This window comes from Diceros bicornis, chromosome 3 (assembly GCF_020826845.1).
Source record: "Diceros bicornis minor isolate mBicDic1 chromosome 3, mDicBic1.mat.cur, whole genome shotgun sequence".
NCBI lineage: Eukaryota > Metazoa > Chordata > Mammalia > Perissodactyla > Rhinocerotidae > Diceros > Diceros bicornis.
Genome location: NC_080742.1, coordinates 13,240,991 through 13,261,435, shown reverse-complemented (window position 1 = coordinate 13,261,435; position 20,445 = coordinate 13,240,991). Strand labels below are relative to the sequence as shown.

General features: G+C 40.6%; 1 long non-coding RNA gene across 1 annotated transcript in view; it reads right to left on the bottom strand.

Annotated features, from left to right (window-relative positions):
- Positions 1 to 1,469: 1,469 nt before the first annotated feature.
- The window catches only part of LOC131393234 (uncharacterized), a 30,336-nt gene continuing 11,360 nt past the window's right edge, over positions 1,470 to 20,445 (bottom strand). Inside the window, exon 3 of the long non-coding RNA XR_009215911.1 lies at positions 1,470 to 3,184. This is a non-coding gene — a long non-coding RNA (uncharacterized LOC131393234). The remainder of the gene's footprint in view (positions 3,185 to 20,445) is intronic.

Genomic DNA, 20,445 nt, shown 5'->3' with positions numbered 1-20,445 from the left:
TCCTATTACAGTGAAGAAGCAATGGACTAGGGAGAAATGGCATGTGCTATGGGGAGCGTTATTCAGCCCTCCTATCTGTGACAGCCACCAAAGGCAGCAATAATGAAGAAAAGAGATAGGATGTAGACAGGTTGATGGGAAACGTCTGTTAGGGACAGCTCTTACAGTGACTTAAATAACTCCCGCTCTGCTCTGCCTTGATTCTAGGATCTACTGGACTCATTGAATCACTTTGAACACAAGTTAATCCTGCTACCAGGAATCTAAGAAAAAGAAATTGCAAGTTATTCTTTTCCACTGTTACGACTTCTTCCAGTCCTTATGAGAGTGTTCTTCTTTTACAATACTTTGCATTTCGATCACAGATTTTCTTTTCAGTGCTCATTCATTCTACAAGAATAGATTGAGTGATATATTGAGGAGTGTATTGAGTATATGTGGAGGAGGCAAAAGAGATGCTTAGAAATACATACATGGCTATCCCTTTGGTGTACTCAGTCTTCAGACCATCTCCTAATCACCATCTTAGAGAGACAAACACAAATCCACGAGGACATTGAAGATGGTAGAATGTTTAATTTCCTTTTCTTTCCAAGGCATTTAATTTTCAAAATAATAATAGAACTTTTTTTCTAGTTATAAAAGTAATGCATGCTCAGCTCACTGTAAAAAAAAAAAAAGAAAAAGAAAAATCAGACCATACAGAAAATGAAAAACATCCTATATCATTCAGAGCTTAAGTAGAATATGATGGGGGTAGATCCTTCCATGTTTTGCTCTGTGTATATATAAACATATTTCATTTTCAAAATTAAGATTACACTATACATACTGTTTAATAACCTGATATTTTCATTTAATGTCATGAATGTCACTCATTTAATATAGATCTACACTCATTTTAAATGGCTGTATGAAAGTACCACAATTTATTTATCCAATCTCTTAATTGGGACATTAAGGTTACTGTCGATTTTTTGCTGTGATAAACAACCTAATGTGTACAACTTTGTTCTATTGTTATCACGGTTTATTCAGAGCATTTTTTTTTTACAAACATTTATTGAATGCCATTCATTGGGCTTCAAGCTCACAACCCGGAATTGAGACCTCAGTCCTGTCTGTGCTGAGCAGAAAAAGGAGGAGAGTGACAGGCAAGACTATCTCAAGAGCCAGGCTTGTCTAGGGGAGGAATATCAAAGTAGAATGCTCAAGAAAACAGCAGATGGGCCGGCCCAGTGGCTTAGCTGTTGGGTGCGCGCGCTCCGCTGCTGGCGGCCCGGATTTGGATCCCGGGCACGCGCCGAGGCACCGCTTCTCCAGCCGTGCTGGGGCCGCGTCCCACATGCAGCAGCTAGAGGGATGTGCAGCGATGACATACAACTATCTACTGGGGCTTCAGGGGGAAAATAAATAAATAAATAAAAATTATAAAAGAAAAAAAAAAAAAAGAAAACAGCAGAGCCAGACCTTGTTTGCCTTTGCTCTTTGTGATCCTTACAGATACTACTCAGAATCATAATCATGGAATTCGTTTTGTCATTGGTAAAATGGAATTAATGATATTATCTGTCACTTAGGGATATTTGTGGGGATTGAACAGTATATTGTATGTAAAGTACTTGGCTCGATGCCTGGCATACAGTCAGTGCTCAGGAGAGAGAGCTATTATCATTGTAGAGAAACCTTAAAATCTCAGCCAGTAGTCTTACAGGGAACAAGAATCACAGCTGATTTCTCAGCTTTTTGGGAGCTGTCCTGACTGGGTACGTGATTTGACTCAGAGTATGACCACATCCATAAAACAGCAAACCACCCTTTCCTGGGGTTATGTCCGTTAGCGCCTTTCTTCTGCCTTCCAGCCAAAGGCTTACCCTAAATGGACTTGTATCTCCAGTACTTGGATGTCATCCTTGGTGCCTATAAAACCTTCAAGAATTATTTTAACGTGCTTAACTCCAAATAAGCACTAAGAAACTGTATGGGTTTCTTATTTTATTATTTGTCAAGATAGGAAAGACTTCACGGGGAGGTTTTAGAAACTGCTTTGCTCAATTACACTCTCTTTCATCTCCTCTTTGTCTCTCCCCAGGGAGAATAAGTGTTAAATGCTGACTTTGATTCCTCAAAACAACCCTGTAAAGTAGTTATTATGTCCATTTTACAGATGAGAAAGCCAAAGCTATAGCAAATAAAATGACTTGGCCACATTTGGAGTTGGCCAACTCAGGACTCAAACGTTCATCTGGCTGATTCCAAAGCTCAGGTGCTAATAATCTCAAACTTGAATGAACATTTGGGGACCTTGACACTGATTCAGCAGGTCCAGCTGGGATCCTGGAATCTGCACATTCACAAACACCCAGGTGATTGAGATCCAGGAAGGTCCAGGACCACACCTGGAAAAGCGCTGTCCTTGGCCATTCAGTATTCACACAGCCTGGTTTCTGAGGCAAGCATCCCTAAGCCCATAGAATTTTCTGCTCCTGGTCATCACTGAAGTAGCTTTGTTGAAATTTCAATCCACCTCGGAATGGAGCCATGCATATATTTTGGATATTTGCTGACTTATAAAATGGTTCCCAGACCAGGCTTGGGACATATCTGGTTTCTGGATGATTCTGCTGTATCTGTTGAAGTCTTCTTTATCATCTCCCCAGGACAGAGTCGGATCAACTGCACTGACCTTTCCTCCTCTGAAATCCTAATTATCTATCCTCCAGGCCATCTTACCTTATCCTCTGCTGACCCCATTGGCTTTCCTACTTCACAAAAGGTTTCTAATATTTTACATCAGTGTGGGGAAACGTGGTAAATTGAGAAGATTTGTGATATTGTATGGAGGAGGCAGCGTGGGGTACCGCGGTAGTTTTCAAACTGGGTTCCATGAATCCTGGGAGAGCCACAGAGCTGCAGTATGGAGGAGGGGCAGGGGAAGAGAGGAAGGCCTGGGCAGGGTGGGGGTCTGAGCTTGATTGCGGCAGCTGTGCTCAATTCTGTTTCATATATAGAACTGGAGTTCTGAAAAGATTCACTTGAAAAAAGTTTTACAACATAAAAAAATAATGAGAAACTAGTGGGAAAAAAACATCAATCTACATCAGAAGAATTCTAATCCAACACTTCAGCTTACTAGCTGGATGACTTTAGGCACATTTCATCTGCTGGGCCTCAGGGTGCTTACCTGCAAAAAAAAAAAAAGGTTGACATAGTTGATACTCGTGTTAATCTGCCAGGGCTGCCGTAACCAAATACCACAGACTGGGTGGCTTAAACAACAGAAATATATTTTCTCACAGTTCTGGAGACTGGAAGTCCAGGATCAAGATGTGGGCAGGTCTGACTTCACCAGAAGCCTCTCTCTCGGGCTTGCAGATGGCCATCTTCTTGCTGTGTCCTCACATGGCCTTTTTTCCATGCAGGCACACCCCTGATGTCACTTCCTTTTCTTATAAGGACACCAGTCCTATTGGATTAGGGCCCTACCCTTATGACCTCCTTAAAGGCCCTATCTCCAAATACAGTCACATTTGGAGGTTAAGGCTTCAATATATGAATTTTGGGGACACGATTCAGTCCCATAACAATGCCTACGGCTCATTTCAAGAAACACCAGAGGTTTGTTAAGCAGCTACTATATGCTGGTCCCTGCTCCAGGTGCTCAGGACAGAGAGGCTTATCAGAAGTGGCCTCTGCACTGGAAGAGTTCACTGTCTAGAAGGACTAGGCAGGCTCTGATAAGCGATGATTGGGGCAAAATGGGGACCCAAAAGAGGGAAGGGAGCGTTCAGGAACTGCCTTCCCAGGAAGTCTTGAGATGAGATATGAAATATGAGAGGGCGTTCAGCAGTTAGAAAACTGGAGGAAGGGCATTTCCACAGAAGGGGCAAAGACCTAGAGGGGTCACTTCAAGACCTACAGGTCACATTCAGGAGGCCGGAACACAGTCTGAAATGGGGAACCCCTGTGGAGAGGCTGGGGTAGGGAGGCGAGAAGACCAAGGAAGGCCTCGTGGGCTGTGCTGAGCAACTGCACTTACTAGATAGCAAAGAGTTGCCTCTAAAAAGTTATAAGCTGAAGAACAATCTATTCACTTCTGCATTTTAGAAAGCCCTAAAATTCCGTAATTCAGCTGGTCTCTGGCTCTCCCTTACCACTGTGTCATTTGTGGCTAACCCATGTCAGCCGGTCAGTGATGGATTACACATGTACTAAATGCATTCATTCTTGGTTACTTCTCTAACCGGGGCTGTGGAGTGTGCGTGTGTGTGTGTGTGTGTGTGTTGATTACATCTTGGTTATAAATTGCCTTCTGGACTCTGCAGTCCACTTCCCTTTGGTCTAGAGAGGAAGCATGCCTCATACTTGAATGTCTTATTTCATTACAACAAACACCCATTCAGACAATTAGAACCAGGACTATTACATTTGTGGTTATAAAAGCATGTGGTGCTGGTGGTCCTGAACCCTCTGCCTGCTAAAGTCTCACTCAAGACCGTAGGTCGATATCCTAAGAAACAAAAGTCTTACCACTTCCTGGAGGACAGAGTTGATGGTTTTATGGAGCTGTGCCTTACTGGAATTTCACAGAAGCTTGTCGAGTAGTTAGGAAGAAGAACGGGGAGCATCAGTTGGGTTTTTATACGTGGTTTTTAGTAATCTGCTTATTAATAACATTGATTCTAGTGCTCTCTGAGAAATTTTCAAAAGATAGTCCCTTCACTATTGTAAATTCTGTGCTAAAAGAGGACAGACATTAAATAAAGCAATTAGATGCACAAATACAGATATATCAATATATGTTGTTCTGGAAATATAATTTAAAAAAAATCTTCCCCAACCCAGAAAACCTCTCCATAAAGGTAGTAGAAAAAGAAAAGAGTTTTATTATTGAATAAGGATTAAACCAGAATGTGATGCCCATCACAGGCCATCTGCTAAGAGATTGCAAAGACAGAAGGAAATCTCACTCTTACATAGCCAAGCAGAGACAACCCAATGCATACATGTTTTCAGGGTAAGCATAACTGGTCTCAAGAGGACTTGACAGCACCATTTATTACAGATAGTTCACCCTAGATTTACTGGGTTAATTGAGGATGACCATCTGTTAGTTAATTGGTTTTATACAAAGGAAAAATAAACTCCTATCTTTATGACAGAGGTGGTTTTGCAACTTGGAGCAAGTTGCCCCCTGAAGTTAGGCCGCCACAGAAACCGGGAGATGGGGTGCTATCTCCCTTGATGTTTACATTTCAAAGAGCCGCTCCCAGGCCCTTGAGAAAGACATTCCTGGGTCATAAAGCTGTCAAGAGCCTTATTTAGTTTCTAAAAAGATTTACACACATTTCAAAGAAACAGAAAATTTACAATTACAAGATTTCTAAATGCTCTAGGAAAAAGGCGGGGTGTCTCTTCCCTTATTTTCAACAGGGAGAATTAAGCCTCTTATTTTTACTTTTTATTTGTCCTTACAACATCAAGGTAAAAATCTAACTTCAAATGATAACAATCATTTCAACAACAGGAATAGTTAACATATTATAGTACTTGCTACGTATTAACTTACTTAATGCTCGCAACAGGTGTATGAGCAAGGCTAGTCTTATCCCCATTTTACGCATGAGGAAACTAGGCCCAGTAACGTGCCCAAGGACGCAGAGCTAATAAGTGGCAGAGTTGTAGTTCACACCCAGTCTGTCTCCAGTGTCCCCAATCTGAACTATTGGCCATCCTCTCTCAGGGAAAAGTAAATGCTTACATGATTTACTGTTGGTTGGTATATATGGTTGGTATATATGTGATATTTCTGGAATGACATAGCACTACTTACACTATTCTGCATTAAAAAAAAAAAAAAAAACCCGTCAACATTTATTGAGCTCTTTCTATTTGCCAGGTTTGCTCATTATGTCATAAACACCTTACAAACATCATCTCAATCAATCTTCAGGACAGCCTTGGGAAGGGGGTACCCCCATCTTTCAAATGAAACACAGACATGTTAAAAAAACTTCTCTAGAGTTAACCATCCAGTGAGTGCTGGAATTAGGATTCAAAGCCAGAGAAAATGGCTCCAGAACACATACATTTAACCAAGAATCTATATGTCTCCAAGAAAAGCAGGAAACTTGTATTATCAAGGAAGGCCAGTTGACTCTGAAGATAGTGTTTGGAGAAGAAGAGAAAGCCTGTGAGGTAGACCTTGTTGAGAGAGAGAGAGAGAGAGAGCATATCTCCTGCAGAGAAGTATGGACAGAAGCAAGGAATAGAGAAATGATACAAATTGTCATCGGTAGTCTTTCCCCTCCAGGAAGGAGAAGAAGCTTAGAGGAAGATGTGTGAGGTGGAATATTCAATGTCAACACACAGAGAGGAATTTATTATTTTAAGAAGCCAACACGTATTTGGGTTCTCTGATTTGCAATTTCATGTGTGGTAATACCCAATTTGTTTTTGCTTTTATTTATATTTTTAAACGAATGTCATGACTACATAGTGAAGCATTAGTCGTGAGCTAGTTCATGAAATGGGAAGGCAAAACATTTATGAAGAATTTCAGAAGAGTGCATAGAAGTCGCTACAGTGGGGAAGGCACATTAAGATTGACTCCCAATGTATTAGCTCTTGTGAAATGCACTAAGAAATGAGGGCGCAAGGGCCGGCCCTGTGGCTTAGCGGTTAAGTGCTTGCGCTCCGCTGCTGGCGGCCCGGGTTCGGATCCCGGGCGAGCACCACTTCTCCGGCCTCATGGCCGCGTCCCACATACAGCAACTAGAAGGATGTGCAGCTATGACATACAACTATCTACTAGGGCTTTGGGGGGAAAAAATAAAAATAAATAAAATCTTTAAAAAAAATAAAAAATAAAAAGAAATAAAAAGAAATAAAAAAGAAATGAGAGGGTGCTACCCTCTCACTCTGCCAGAGGTATGTTTTTCGGGATTCATTAATAAAAGCCTTTCAACCTGTGTAAAATATGGAACGGCTGCGTGTTAAAAGTGGACAGTCAATATTGTTGGGATTAATAAAACAGCACCAACGTTCTTTTCTCAATGTGCCTGGGGAAAGCCTACCAAGTAATTGTGCCTCTTTTCTTGCCTTGAATAGATTCTACAGTCTTCCTTAATGGGGACAAGACGAGGAAGAAGGGAAAAGAGATGTTCATGAATTGACGATCACAATTCCTTCTCATGAATTACTTACTTTCTAGAAAAGATCACTTGAGAAGGTGTTGTAACCAGTGTCCAAGGCTAATTGTCCGTTGCATGCAGGAGTAGCACAAAGTTTCAGGACCTGATTCTTAGGCCATTTTCTGTCCCCGTTCAGCCAAGAAGATCCACATGAGTGGCCAGAAGAACAGTTGTAGCAATTATCCTCCAACTCTCGTTTGTTAAAATCAGCATGTCAGATCAAAAGGGAGGTAGGAGGAGACAGAGAGAGAAAAAGAGAGGGAGAAAGGCAGAGAATATAAAGATCTTTCTTTAAAAGAAGAAGAACCTAGGGGAAGAAAGGAGGAAAGAAAATGTATTAGGCCTGTCTCATTTCCCAGTTACCTCTCCACATATTTGTACTAAAAAAAAAAAAAAAATTATTGTTACAACCAAGTGATAGAACTTCCTCTGTCTGTGGCTCCGGATGAGAGAACCCCACCCCCACTTCTGCATCCTCTGCCCAGCTCCTTAGTGGAGGTGGAAGCAATTGAAAGCCCCTAAAATTCCACAATGAGGTTGCAGGTCGCTGAGTCCTCTACCAGTCTCTCGAGATTTGCTTTGCAAGGTTTTTCATAGATTCCTGTGCCTGGTTTGGTTTCATTCATTCATTCAACAAACAACTTTTGAGCACCTCATTAAGCTGGGAATACAAAGACGAAGAGGACAGTCTCTGCCTCGGGGAGCTCAGTCCAATGCCTTGCTTCTCAGAGTGTGGTACCAGCAGGACACCTGGGACATTGCTAGAAATGCAAATTCTCAGGCTTAACCCTCGATCTACTGAATCAAAATCTGCATTTTCAACGAGATACTCAGGTGATTCAGCATATTGAAGTTTGAGAAGCACTGACCTAGTGAATTATTGGTGGGGAGAGGGAGACTCTCTTCTATTTCTTAATTCTTCCACTTGTTCAGCAAGTACTTAATGACTACCTGCCATAGATCAGTCTCTGACCTAGGAGCTGGGGGGGGGGGTCACTGGTGAACAAGACAGACGAGGTCCTGATGGCCTGGAGCTCACATTCTGATGGGGGAGAAGACAAGAAAATACATGAGATAGTTACAGATCAAGAGTAGTGCTATGAAGCAAATAAACTGTAATATGATAGAAAGAAACCAAAATGAGCTATGACAGATAGAGTGATGGAGGTCTTTGGGAGTAAGTTATTTCTCTTTTAGATCTTGTTTTCTGTTCTAAAAATGTAAACACAGACACTGCTCCTACCTGAAAAGACCCAAAGATTATAATACTTTGTCCCTCTTTCCCTTCTCCCCACTCCCCATCCCTCTGCCTCAGCACCAAGCAGATGTGGTCACACGCATTAGCTCAGGCCCCTTGAAAAGTGTGGGCTGTGAGCAACTGAGAATTTGGATGCAAACTAAATTATAAACCCCAGAAAGAAGTACTGGTGTTGCCTTGCTGGTTAGGATAAGGAGACAGTAGAGAACATAGAAAGGCTGGTAACGAGGGTGCAGCTTCCTATCCAGCTGTCTTCTTGCATCACTGCAGCCAGAGAGTGTGCTGACGGGGACTGATGAGTGGGAGGGTGGCATGCAAGTAAAGATTAGCAATGGGAATATACCCTAATTTTCATCAACCTACTGGCCAATTACACAACAAATAAGAACAACAAATTCAGACCTTCTAATCAACTATGAAGCCAGTGTTAATCAATCTGCAACCAAAATCAGTGTTAGACCTTAATTCAGCCCAAAAGTATCTTGAGCATGCATTTATTTTCAGCACAGATTCAACCCCCCTACAGTTAGACCACTTGAGACACTAACCAATGATGGGCCAAAGAGAGAATATGGATAGACCAGTAAGTGGAGGTTGGGGTTTCAGGTATTGCTCATCTAGAAATTATGTATCAGGAAGGAAAATACAAGTCAAAGATGGCGGCACTCTTTCTCACCTCTGAGCACTGTGCCAACTGTCCAGCCACACATGTCATTTACAGTATATTTAATACAGCCAATCTAAACCACAGTCGGAGAAAGGGCATTTGCCCACTGTTCCAGTTATCTATTGCTGCATAACAAACTATCCCAAAACTTAGTGGCTTAAAACTTTGTCAAGTTTGTTGAAAAAGCTCACACCCAGTAGGATGGCTCCTAACAACTATGTTTATTATATCTCACAGTTGTGTGGATCAGGAATTTGGGAAGGGATTAGATGGGCAATTCTTCTGCTCCATGTAGCATCAACCAGGGTCACTTGGTGGAATTCAGCAGGTGGCTGAGTGGTCTGGAGGGTCCAAGATGGCTTCACTCACATGTGGGCCCCTTGGCAGGGATAGCTAGAAAGCTGGGCTCAGCTGGGCCCTTCCTGCTCTCCACGTACTGCAAAGTACAACCAAGGCTTCTCCATGTGGTCACTCCAGCAGGGGAATCAGAAACTGCCAATTCTCAAAAGATGCTCAGCATCACTACTCATCAGAGAAATGCAAATCAAAACCACAATGAGATATCACCTCACACCCATTAGGATGGCTACTACCAAAAAAAACCAGAAAATAACAAATGGTAGAGAGATGTGAAGAAATTGGAACTCTTTGCACTGTTGGTGGGATTGTAAAATGGTGCAATAGAAAACAGTATGGCAGTTCCTCAAAAAATTAAAACTAGAACTACCATATGATCCAACCATCCCACTTCTGGGTATACAGCCAAAAGAACTGAAAGCAGGCTCTCAAAGAGATGTTTTTACACCCATGTACGTAGCAGCATTATTCGCAGTAGCCAAGAGATGGAAACAACCCAAATGTCCATTGATGGATAAATGGATAAATAAAATGTGCTATATCTATACAATGGAATATCCTTCAGCCATAAAAAGGAAGGAAATCCTTTCACATGCTACAACATGAATGAACCTTGAGGACGTTATGCCAAGTGAAATATGCCAGTCACAAAAAGACAAATACTGCATGATTCCACTTATAGGAGCTATCTAAAGTCATCAAATTCATAGAAACAGAAAGCAGAATGAGGTTACTAAGGGATGGGGGGAGAGAGAAAAGAAAAGTGTTGTTAGGTAGCTATCGAGTTTCAAATTTGCAAGTTGGAAAAGTTCTGGAGATCTGTTTCACAACAATGTGAATATACTTAACATTACTGAACTGTACATTTTAAAAGGTTAAGATTGTAAATCTTATTTTATGTATTTTTTACCACAATAATAAATAAACTGCCTATATGCTTAAACCTGAGATTGAAGGGGAGGGGAACATAGATGCCACCTCTCGAGGAGAGGAATGGCAAAGAATCTGCAGTCATCTTTAACCTGCCACACCCACTGTGGGGCACATCGTGTCTAGAGCATCTGAGGACATAGATGGTGAGATCCTATTTCCAGAGGACTGTTTTCAACCTCCCAGAGATGAAGGGTGTCAGAAAGCCCAGTTAGAGGTGGATGTGGTTTGAAACAACAGAGTGGGAGAAAATGACAAAGCTTGTATAGCCAGTGAGAAAAAATGGCCTAGAATTCCTCCCTTCCTCATTTTCACAACAAAGATACAGCAAGCCATTCTGCTAAAAGCCTGACCACTCCCACCAAGCATTCTTCTCACTCAGACAGTGCCTGCCTCCAAGCCATCCTGACAGTGGGGGCTCCAGGCCCTAACTGAATGGGTCAGATAGCAACAATCAGCGGAAGCGGACAACAGGAGGCCTTTCAAAGTCGGCAAACACATAGAAAATTCAACGATGCAGCATTTAGACAGTCTGGACAACGTGGCCATTATAAATGCTGCTCTCATGAGCAGTGATTCAAATGACAGCTTCGAAAAGGATTTGCAACGAGCCCTTTGGAAATAGAACATGGGCAACTCAGTGTCCATGACATGTTACAAGGACAAACCCGACTGAACAAAGATCCAAAGCAGCACTGAATGACTTATTTATTCAGTCCTGCCCTGTACAAACCTGGGAGAATATGACATCTTTTAAATTGCCTCCCCTGAACTATGCAACATCCATGGTGCATGGGAAACGTTAGCAAAGGTTTTGAAAAAAGCATAATGTTTTACAAAGCGAAGATCACAGTGTAACCACACTAATGCTTCCACCGAATTCTGCACACTGCCCTGGTGTCCCACAGAAATTAGACTGAAGGAGTGATGGCAACATCTAGAGAGGAAAACCCTGCCTTTTATCTTCTTCCATCTATTGGCTTCACAAATGTGTTTGAAGGGCTCTAGCCCTTTGCAAGCCTTCAGGTGGAAATTCTTCATTGTGCACGTGTAATTATAGTAGCATTCTAATTTTACTCCCCCGGCAAAGTGTTTTCCTGATACTGGGTGGGGAGTGTTTGTGTTCTGATCATCACTGGAACAAATATGCTGGTTATTTTTAGCCTAGCACAGTTCGCAGAATTCTCGAATGCCCCGGGGTTCCTGTTGCATGGTGGTGTCATGCGCTAGGAAGAAAAAATACACAGTGGTAGCAGTGTCTAAGTAACTCAGACTCAAGCACACATTCCTAGGCCTCATGATGAGCAGCCTGTGCTCACAGGCAGGACTAGGACGAGGCACAGGAGGCACCTAATGTGCAACATTTCTGGAGACACTTTCCCTGCATTTGCACGACCCTGAGGGTGGGTGCCTCCTTATATCTTGTACCCTAGAAGCCTCCCTTGCCTGACTCTAGTCCAGGCCTGGCTCACTGGCTTCACTCTCTCATTTTCCCGTTCTTTCCATCCTCATTCCTTTCCAGCTCCCTGCCCAACACTGATACTGTGAGTGGGGAGTGTCATCCCAATGTTGACAATAGTCAACAGTCAACAAAGAAGAGAGCTTTAAGAAGAAAGGGTTGAGTAATCAATGATGAGATTACAGTGAGGGATTGGGCCACTTGGAGGCTACAGGTAACCCAAGACCAGAGCAGATCCAAGAAGGGCTGGTGATGAACGACCTGTCCTGGTCGTCCCCTGGGCTGCAGGCCCAGATGGTGGGGTGTAAACAGGAACTCTTGTGAGACTGGCCACAGACGTTCCCTTCCTAGAAGAAGGCTCAGGATCTTCCCAGGAAGATGCCTACCCTGCAGGACTCCCTCCTCCTCCCCAGGCTTGGCTGTCAGTGCTCTGGTAGCTGACCTAAAGCCCTCCCAGCCCCATTTGCTCTCTTCCCAGCCCACTGTGATGTCCTAAAGCCAAATCAGGCAGCTTAGAGCTGGGGAAAGAGAAAGTGGGAGTCTCTGGTTCCTGGATGCCAACAAATGGTTCACACTAAAGCAGGCTTTTCTGTCAGGAAGTCAGGGGTATATTTATTTGTGATCCTCAAGAAAACAGGGGCTACCCTCTTGCCTCCCTCTTCCCCTGTATCACACACCATACAGCCCCAGGGAACTTCCAATGTGCTACCTTCTCTCCCACCAGCATAGCCACTTTGAACCACCATTTCCCTGTTCTCCTTCATATGTTCACAACTCCCACCCCAGCGAGCACCTTTCAGGATCTCACTGGAAAACCCAGACTCTCAGCTTTGTGGATTTTAAATCGAAAGATATTCGGGGTGAAGAATGCCCGAGTAGTGGAATCATGGACCCACAAACCTGACTTTGGACTCCATCTAGCAAGAGTACCCCCGTGGCTCTCAGGGTTCAGAAGTAATGAGAGCACCCGGTAAAACCCATGTATTGCTGATGTTGCCTTTAATAATATCAGCAGAAAGCATTCCCTTCCACAGGGCTTCTGCCAGCACGATTCAATCTTGGAGAATCATTACAGACTAATCATCATTATGATGTGATCATATTTCAATTATCCCCTGTGTAGTCTGTGTACATTAAAGTAACTGAGTTCTCTTGCTGAGAGAAGTTCGTTAAAATCGTAATGTGCATATGATTTTTTAAAGTTGTTGTTGGAAAACAACAAGGGGATAAATCCTAGAAACCACAACAGAATCTTCCAGAGTTCCTCTAGCACTCATTCAGAAACCATAATCTTAGCTTGTGATGTGGAACAAGGACTATAACTGAATAACGGGCCAATTGTTTTATTATAATTTGTGTTTCTAAGTGCTCTGTGATGCAAAACCCAACAGGCTTCCTTTCAGCCCAAATCTGGCTATCTAGGTGCATTTACCCATCTTCACAATGTAAGTTACCCTAAGGCCTGGTTAACAGTGCCAAAGTCTATGAAAATCATCCAAAAAATGGAGTGGATCATACTATTTGTGGTCTGGTTGTTATCAATGCAGCCATAGTCTCTAATGTGTTGGAGAAAAGGAAAAGCAGCTATCCCCTGAGAATTTGTCCTAAGGAAAGAATTTAAAAGAACAAATAGAGCTTTATATTCATTATTGATAATAACAAAAAACCCAGAAACCTACCTACATATCTGACAATGGTGAAATAGTTGAGAATGGGATGTTGAGCATGGACTGGAAAGGAATAGGATGGAATGGAATATTATGCAGCCATTAGAAATTGAGGCTGACAGGGCCGGCCCCGTGGCTTAGCGGTTAAGTGCGCGCGCTCCGCTACTGGCGGCCCGGGTTCGGATCCTGGGCGCGCAGCGACGCGCCGCTTCTCCGGCCATGCTGAGGCTGCGTCCCACATACAGCAACTGGAAGGATGTGCAGCTGTGACATACAACTATCTACTGGGGCTTTGGAGGGGAAAATAAATAAATAAATAAAATCTTTAAAAAAAGAGAGAGAAATTGAGGCTGACAATGCAGAGAGTGAAAATGTAGAATATTGTTTTAAATATAATGTTTAAAATGTCATCTATACTGTGATTCCAACTGTATAAAACCAGTGTACATTTAGCTAAGGAATGGAAAGAAACATAGGAAGAAAACAATTGGTGTCTCAAGGTGATTGGATTGTGGCTGATTCACCTTTATAATCATTTCTCTTGTAGCTGTTACGATGTTGATTGTATAATAAATAAATAAAAATTGGAAGGAAAAGGAAAACACTCAAGTGAGACATTTTCTATGCCAGGCAGAAAAATCAGCAATGCTTGGGATCCTTCTACAGCCTTCCTTGCTCCTTTAAAGCAGCCTGTAATCTTCACCCAGAATAGCATGTCTGGGTTGTAGGAGGCCCCCTTGCCTGAAAGACTGTGCTGTTTGTCTAATGGAATAGAAACCTCAAACTTTCAGGCTTCTTTGATAACAAAGACCAACATTTGTTGGTCTGGTTTTTCTGTGACAAATGTGCACAAAAATCTTGCTGACAAAATGATGCGTTTTTTTCTTCCTTTTCTCTTTCTCTCCCCCACCCCCTTCTGCAGTTCTGCTAAGCCAATATTCTCTAGAATGAGCACAAAACAAATCAAGTAACAGCTAAACAAATCGAATAACAGCTTTTGTACATCAACATCAAGGAGGAAGACGCTTGGGAGAGATCGGAGTACAGAGATGGAGATGGACAAGAGCGAACATCCACTTGTCAAAGCACCTTCCCAATCCAGATCGGCAGAGATGGGAGTGATTTTCTGGAAGGAGATGCCACCATGGATTAAACACCAGCTCATTGGAAACTATCGCTGAATAAGATCAGATAACATTCATGAGAAATCACATTCAGGAAATATTTTAAGGAAGAGGAATATAAATGTGCTGGAATTAACATGTAAAATATATATGTACTGAGGTTTGTAAACTGCCCTTTTTTAATCAAATTGATAACAAAAAGCTTTAATCTTTCAACATTATTTTAAAAAAGGCAGTCAATCCTAAATTATTCCTATCTCAATAGCCAAGAGGCTGATCAAGCATCATTTACTGAGAAGCGTCTTAGAAAATGCCTCTGAATATTTTCATAGGAGCCAGGACCTTTGGTTCCCCATCTCTGCCGTTCATTTATTTCACTGTGTAATTAGTCACAACCACTCAGTTAAGAGATGTAACAATTCAAATTTTTTACCGAGTCTGTGTTCAGTTTAATCTGTCTGTACAAGTTGTTACTGAGAAAGTGTTTCTGACATATACTAATCCTCCATCAAGCTGTATATTACAGGAAGTACATCATAGGTTCCCCAGCAACATAGATTTCCTTATCTTTCAGGAGACAGCATCAAGGAACTGTGAAAAATACAGAAAGCTCATTTTCACCTTGGATGCTCACATGTAATATATAGGCTGCTATCAAACACTTTTTCTAATTCTCCCTAGTATACGCATAGGAGTGTAATATACTTTATAAATAGGCATCCAAAATATCTCCCTTTTTTCCTATTTCTTTGCCATACATGTCATCAGAAATCCATATCCTTTCTTTCCCTTACTGACAGGCAGTCATTTTTGTTTTAAAAAAAAAGCCATTAAACTTATTTCTAAATGATAGTAAGTGGTATTAACAAAATAAATAATAATAGCCTTAGAAATAAATGAATATATACTTATACAGGTCAAAGAAACTTGGTAGGAGTATGTTGCCTTTTTGTTTACTAATGTTGGTTTCAAAAATACTCAAATTTTTTTTAGTTGGTTGGCATTTGGAAGTAGTTACACCTGACCAATTGTCTTCAACAGTCTTTTGCTCCCAGGCTTCCCCCACCCTCAGCCTCCACACATATCCTGCCAATATGCAACAACAGAAAATTTTTTTTTTTTTTGGGAGGAAGATCAGCCCTGAGCTAACATCTGTCGCCAATCCTCCTCTTTTTGCTGAGGAAGACTGGCCCTGGGCTAACATCTGTGCCCATCTTCCTCCATTTTATATGGGACACCACCACAGCATGGCTTGACAAGTGGTGCATCGGTGCGCACCCGGGATCGGAACCCCGGGCCGCTGCAGCGGAGCGCATGCATTTAACCGCTACACCACTGGGCTGGCCCCCCAAAAAATATTTAATATTGAAGTAGCCAGTTGCTTGAGAATGAAAGCAAGCTAAAAGTGTACATGCAGGGTAATCAGTGTCAGCCAAACCATGTTCTACACCTGACCAGAAAACATGGACATGTAGAATGCCTCCATTTTTACACTCAAAATTGAGATCAAATTAGCATATATCACTGGAACACCAGATGGAGGATAATAGAAGAAGTGATACAGATCATAGTTGATTTCTCTTACCCTCTCTCTTTTAGGACCACACTCCTATTTTTGCCAATGTTTCTGGTACTAGCCATCATTTCACCATAAATGAGATTATGTTTCATATGGCTAAAAGTATGTTACGGTATGCTCAAATGAGTGAAAGGCAATTCACAAAGATATGGATCTTCTAAAGAACCAAATTAAGGGAATACTCATTGTCTCTAAAATATTAGCCATTCTGGGAGTTATTTGTTGCTTTAAATATTAGCTCTCCCACTGCATTCAAAACATGCTACTTACTAAATTTAATTACACACAACTTTTCAAGAATTCATCTCTTATTTAAAGGGAGCTATCTCTCTACTTTATCTACAATAAAAATAGAAGGTATTGGCCTTCTCTAATTCATGTAAATTGCAGATTCCATTGGGAGTCCTACATCACAGTAGTGGTGTTTACGAAAATGAAAAAGTGCTTCCTATCCACATGCAAATATTTTTTAAAGTTTTTTCCATAAAACTTAAATGTAATTTAGCATATCACAGTGCTCTGAAGATGAGTCATTGACGATGTACCATTTGTACATAGGTAATACACATGTAAATCACTAAATGTTAATTAAGTATAAGAAGTATGTTTTTATCTTTTTTTAAAGAAAAAAAGTGACTCCCTTTCTCATTCTGTTCTGTTGTATTGTGTCCAAAAGTTGTGTGTAATTTTTTTAAGGCCCAGAAAATGTAAAGAAATTTGTTGGAATATCTGAATTTCTGTAAAAAATGAAATAAAAATAAGATTTTGTTTAAAAGATTGCTTGGTGGTATGGCACACATTCGGTGCATTCAGTGTCTTTCTTTGTCAGGTGATCCGGAGACAGGTGACAGTTGACTAAATAACTATCTTCAGAAAATCTCCTTGCTGTCAGATTCCATAATATTTGCCAACAGCAGACATTTATTAGATATGTAGGACCCTCATGTGAAAGGCATGATTACCATCTCCAAGGCTTCTAGCCAAATATAGACATACCTCAAGCTAAATCTTTGTATACTCAGTGGAATGAAATTGATAAGTAAACAGCTAGACTCTTCAAGTAAAACTTGACCTGAAATACCAATTAATTGCTCAATCTCCACTTTGCAAATTGAAAACAGCCACCTGTTTCTCAGACATGAGCAACCCTTTTGCAATAGTTCTTATTGAGTAGGTGTTATCTAGGTGGATTCAAATGCCAGATCCTTCATTTACTATATGACTCTGAACAACTCTAAGCCTCAGTGTCCTCATCTATAAAATGGACACAAATAATAATACGTGGTCCCATAGTGTTGTGGGGCTATAAATTAAATTATGTGTGTTGTGCTTGACAGGTAGGAGATATTCAATGAATGTTAATTTCTTTCCCTCCTACTAAATGCAAGACATTGAAGGAAGAAAAGAAACATAAAACACAGCCTCTGCTCTCAAAATGCTGAATTAGAGTAACATTATGAGCAGGGATTGAAAACTCAGATGCCTACAGAGGCCCGGTAGATAAGTAAATTAACAAAGCAAAGCAAGCTGGGTTGGGAAGACAATAGGAAGTGGTGGGCACTGTGGAGCACCGGTGAGCCTGGGTCCTGTCTAAAGAGAATAAGTAGCCACTAGTCAGTTCTAGTCATTCAACAAATATGTATTGAGTCCCTACTGTGTGCCAGGAACTGTTCTAAATCCTGAGAAGATAGTGTAGTAAACCAGATAAACAAGGTTCCTGCTCTTAGAAGTCTTATGTTCTGGTAGAAAAAGAGACAATAAACAGGAAAATGTCACCTAATAATAGGTGCCCTAGACAGAATTAAAACACACAGATGTGATGGAGAAATAAGGAGGCTACTTAAGGAAGACCACTATGAAAAGGTAGCATTTAAAGTGAGACCAGAACAAGCCAGCCATGTGAAGAAAGGGGGAAGAACCTTTCACGTAGGGAGAGACACTAATATAAAGGCTCTAAGACAGGCATATGGTCACTACGCTGGAGGAACAGCAAGGCAAGGGGGGGTCATGTGAGCTGAGCTAGGAAAGAGCTTAAGGCTTTGTAGGCCAAGACGGTTGGTATATTTTTTAAGTGTGAGAAAAAGCCATTTGAGGGTCTTAAGAGGAGAGTGATGCAAACTATTTTACATTTTTAAAAGATTACTCTTCGCTTCTGCTTCTAGCAGTATGAACCATATACTCTAAAAAAGCCTTCCTTACGCAATACTACCAGATCTTGGATAAATTATAGTAAGCTTATTTTTAATACACAGCTTAGCTTGCAAGAAAGTAAGAGAAATCCCAAAGGCATAAAAAAGAAGAAGAGTAAACTGAAAACTGAGTGTAAAATATAAGCAAACGCAAAAACTGGGATTGCCTGAAGGCAAATCCATATATCAGAGTAGGGAATGGGAGACTATTCTTTGGGCCACTGGAAATGAATGAGCTAAATTTGAGAATCCCACCCTAAACCAGGACACTTGAAGATGGCTGCAACTGTAGACAAGTGTGGCCCAGGAAAAACAGTCATGCTAGCAAATAGAAGAAGCCTATCAAGAACTCTGTCTCCACATTGGCTCTAGATGGGTGGAAAAAAAGAAAGAAAAATAAATAGTCACCCCCTGAAATTTTTAACCCATGGACCTAGCTCCCTTAAGTCTGGAATTACACTCTTCATATGGTCAAATAAACTCCAAACCAAGAAATAAAGAGCTTGCTAGGGCCTTGGTAGCTGGTAGATACAAACACACCTCTTGTGTTTTTACACAAACTCCATATCTGGAGGAAAGCATCTTTGACTTAGATCTCACCAATTAAGCTCAGCAAAGTATGCATTCACAATTTAAAAATTACTAAACACACAAATAAACAAACCATGAGAGAGAATCAGAAAATTAACAACAGATTTACTGGCCCACAGATTTTAGATATTGGAATTACCAGATACAGAATATAAAATAATCATGTTTTATATGTAAAAGAAATAAAGATGATATCTAAAAAATGAACAACATAAAGAGTCCATTAGATATAACCAGGTAGATTTGAAGAAAAAATTCTTAGAATTGAAAAATATAATCACTGAAATTTAAAATATGATGTGTAAATTAAATATAAATTAGGTATAACCGAAGAGAGAAGTTGTGAACTAGAAGACAGATCTAAAGAAATTACCCAGAATGAAATACAGAAAGCCAAGGGGTTAAAAAATGACAAAGAGGTTAAGCAACAGAGAAGCTATATATGTCTACTCAGAGCTCCAGTAGAGAAACAGAATAAGAGATTGGCAATATTTGAGTAGAAAATGGCTGAAAATTTTCCATAGACAATGAAAGATATGAATCCACACATACAGGAAGCACAATAGATATCAAGCAAGATAAATAAAAAGTGAATTCAAGCATGATAGTATAAGTGTGGACCAAAGATAGAAGAACTACCATAAACATAACCAGAGAGAGATAGTGTATCACCTAAAAAGGAATAATTTCTAGAGTGATCATAAATACCAGAGGCATTGGCATGATACATTCAAAGTTCTGAAGTAAAATAACTTGTGTTTCAGCAAAACTCTTTTTTAAGACCAAAGTTGAAATACAGTCATTTTCAGATAAACAAAACCTAAGGATATTTACCAGCAATAGACCAATACAGAAAGAATTTCTGAAAATGAGCCAAGAAGTAAGGTTTGAGATGTAAATAGGAATAGAGAGCAAAGAATCTGATACATATGTATGTCTAAACAAACATTGTACAATATAATAATAAAACATCTAATTTGTGGGATTAAAAAAAAGACAACTAAAATACAGGATAATAATAGCATGGAAATTAGTTTGAGATGATCGGAATTTAAAGAATTTGTGTTAACTGGGAAGAGAGTTAAGATGTAGATTAATAATAATAATAGTTAGCAATTAATTGTTTATAATGTGCCAGGCGTATGTAATAATTCATTTAACACTCATAACAACCTTATGAGTTAGACACTATTGTTATCCCCAGCTTACAGACGAAGAAACTGTGTACAGAGGGTTTAGATAATTTACCCAAGGTCACACAGCTAGTAAGCAAAGAGCTACATTGGGACCCAGGGAATATGACCCTAAACTCAATGCACTTTACTACTCTCTATGCTGCTTTTAGAAAGTTAAATATAAACAATAAAATTTTACAGTAAACAATAGTACATATAGTTTCAAAACAATGAAGGGAGGTGGAATAAGAAAACA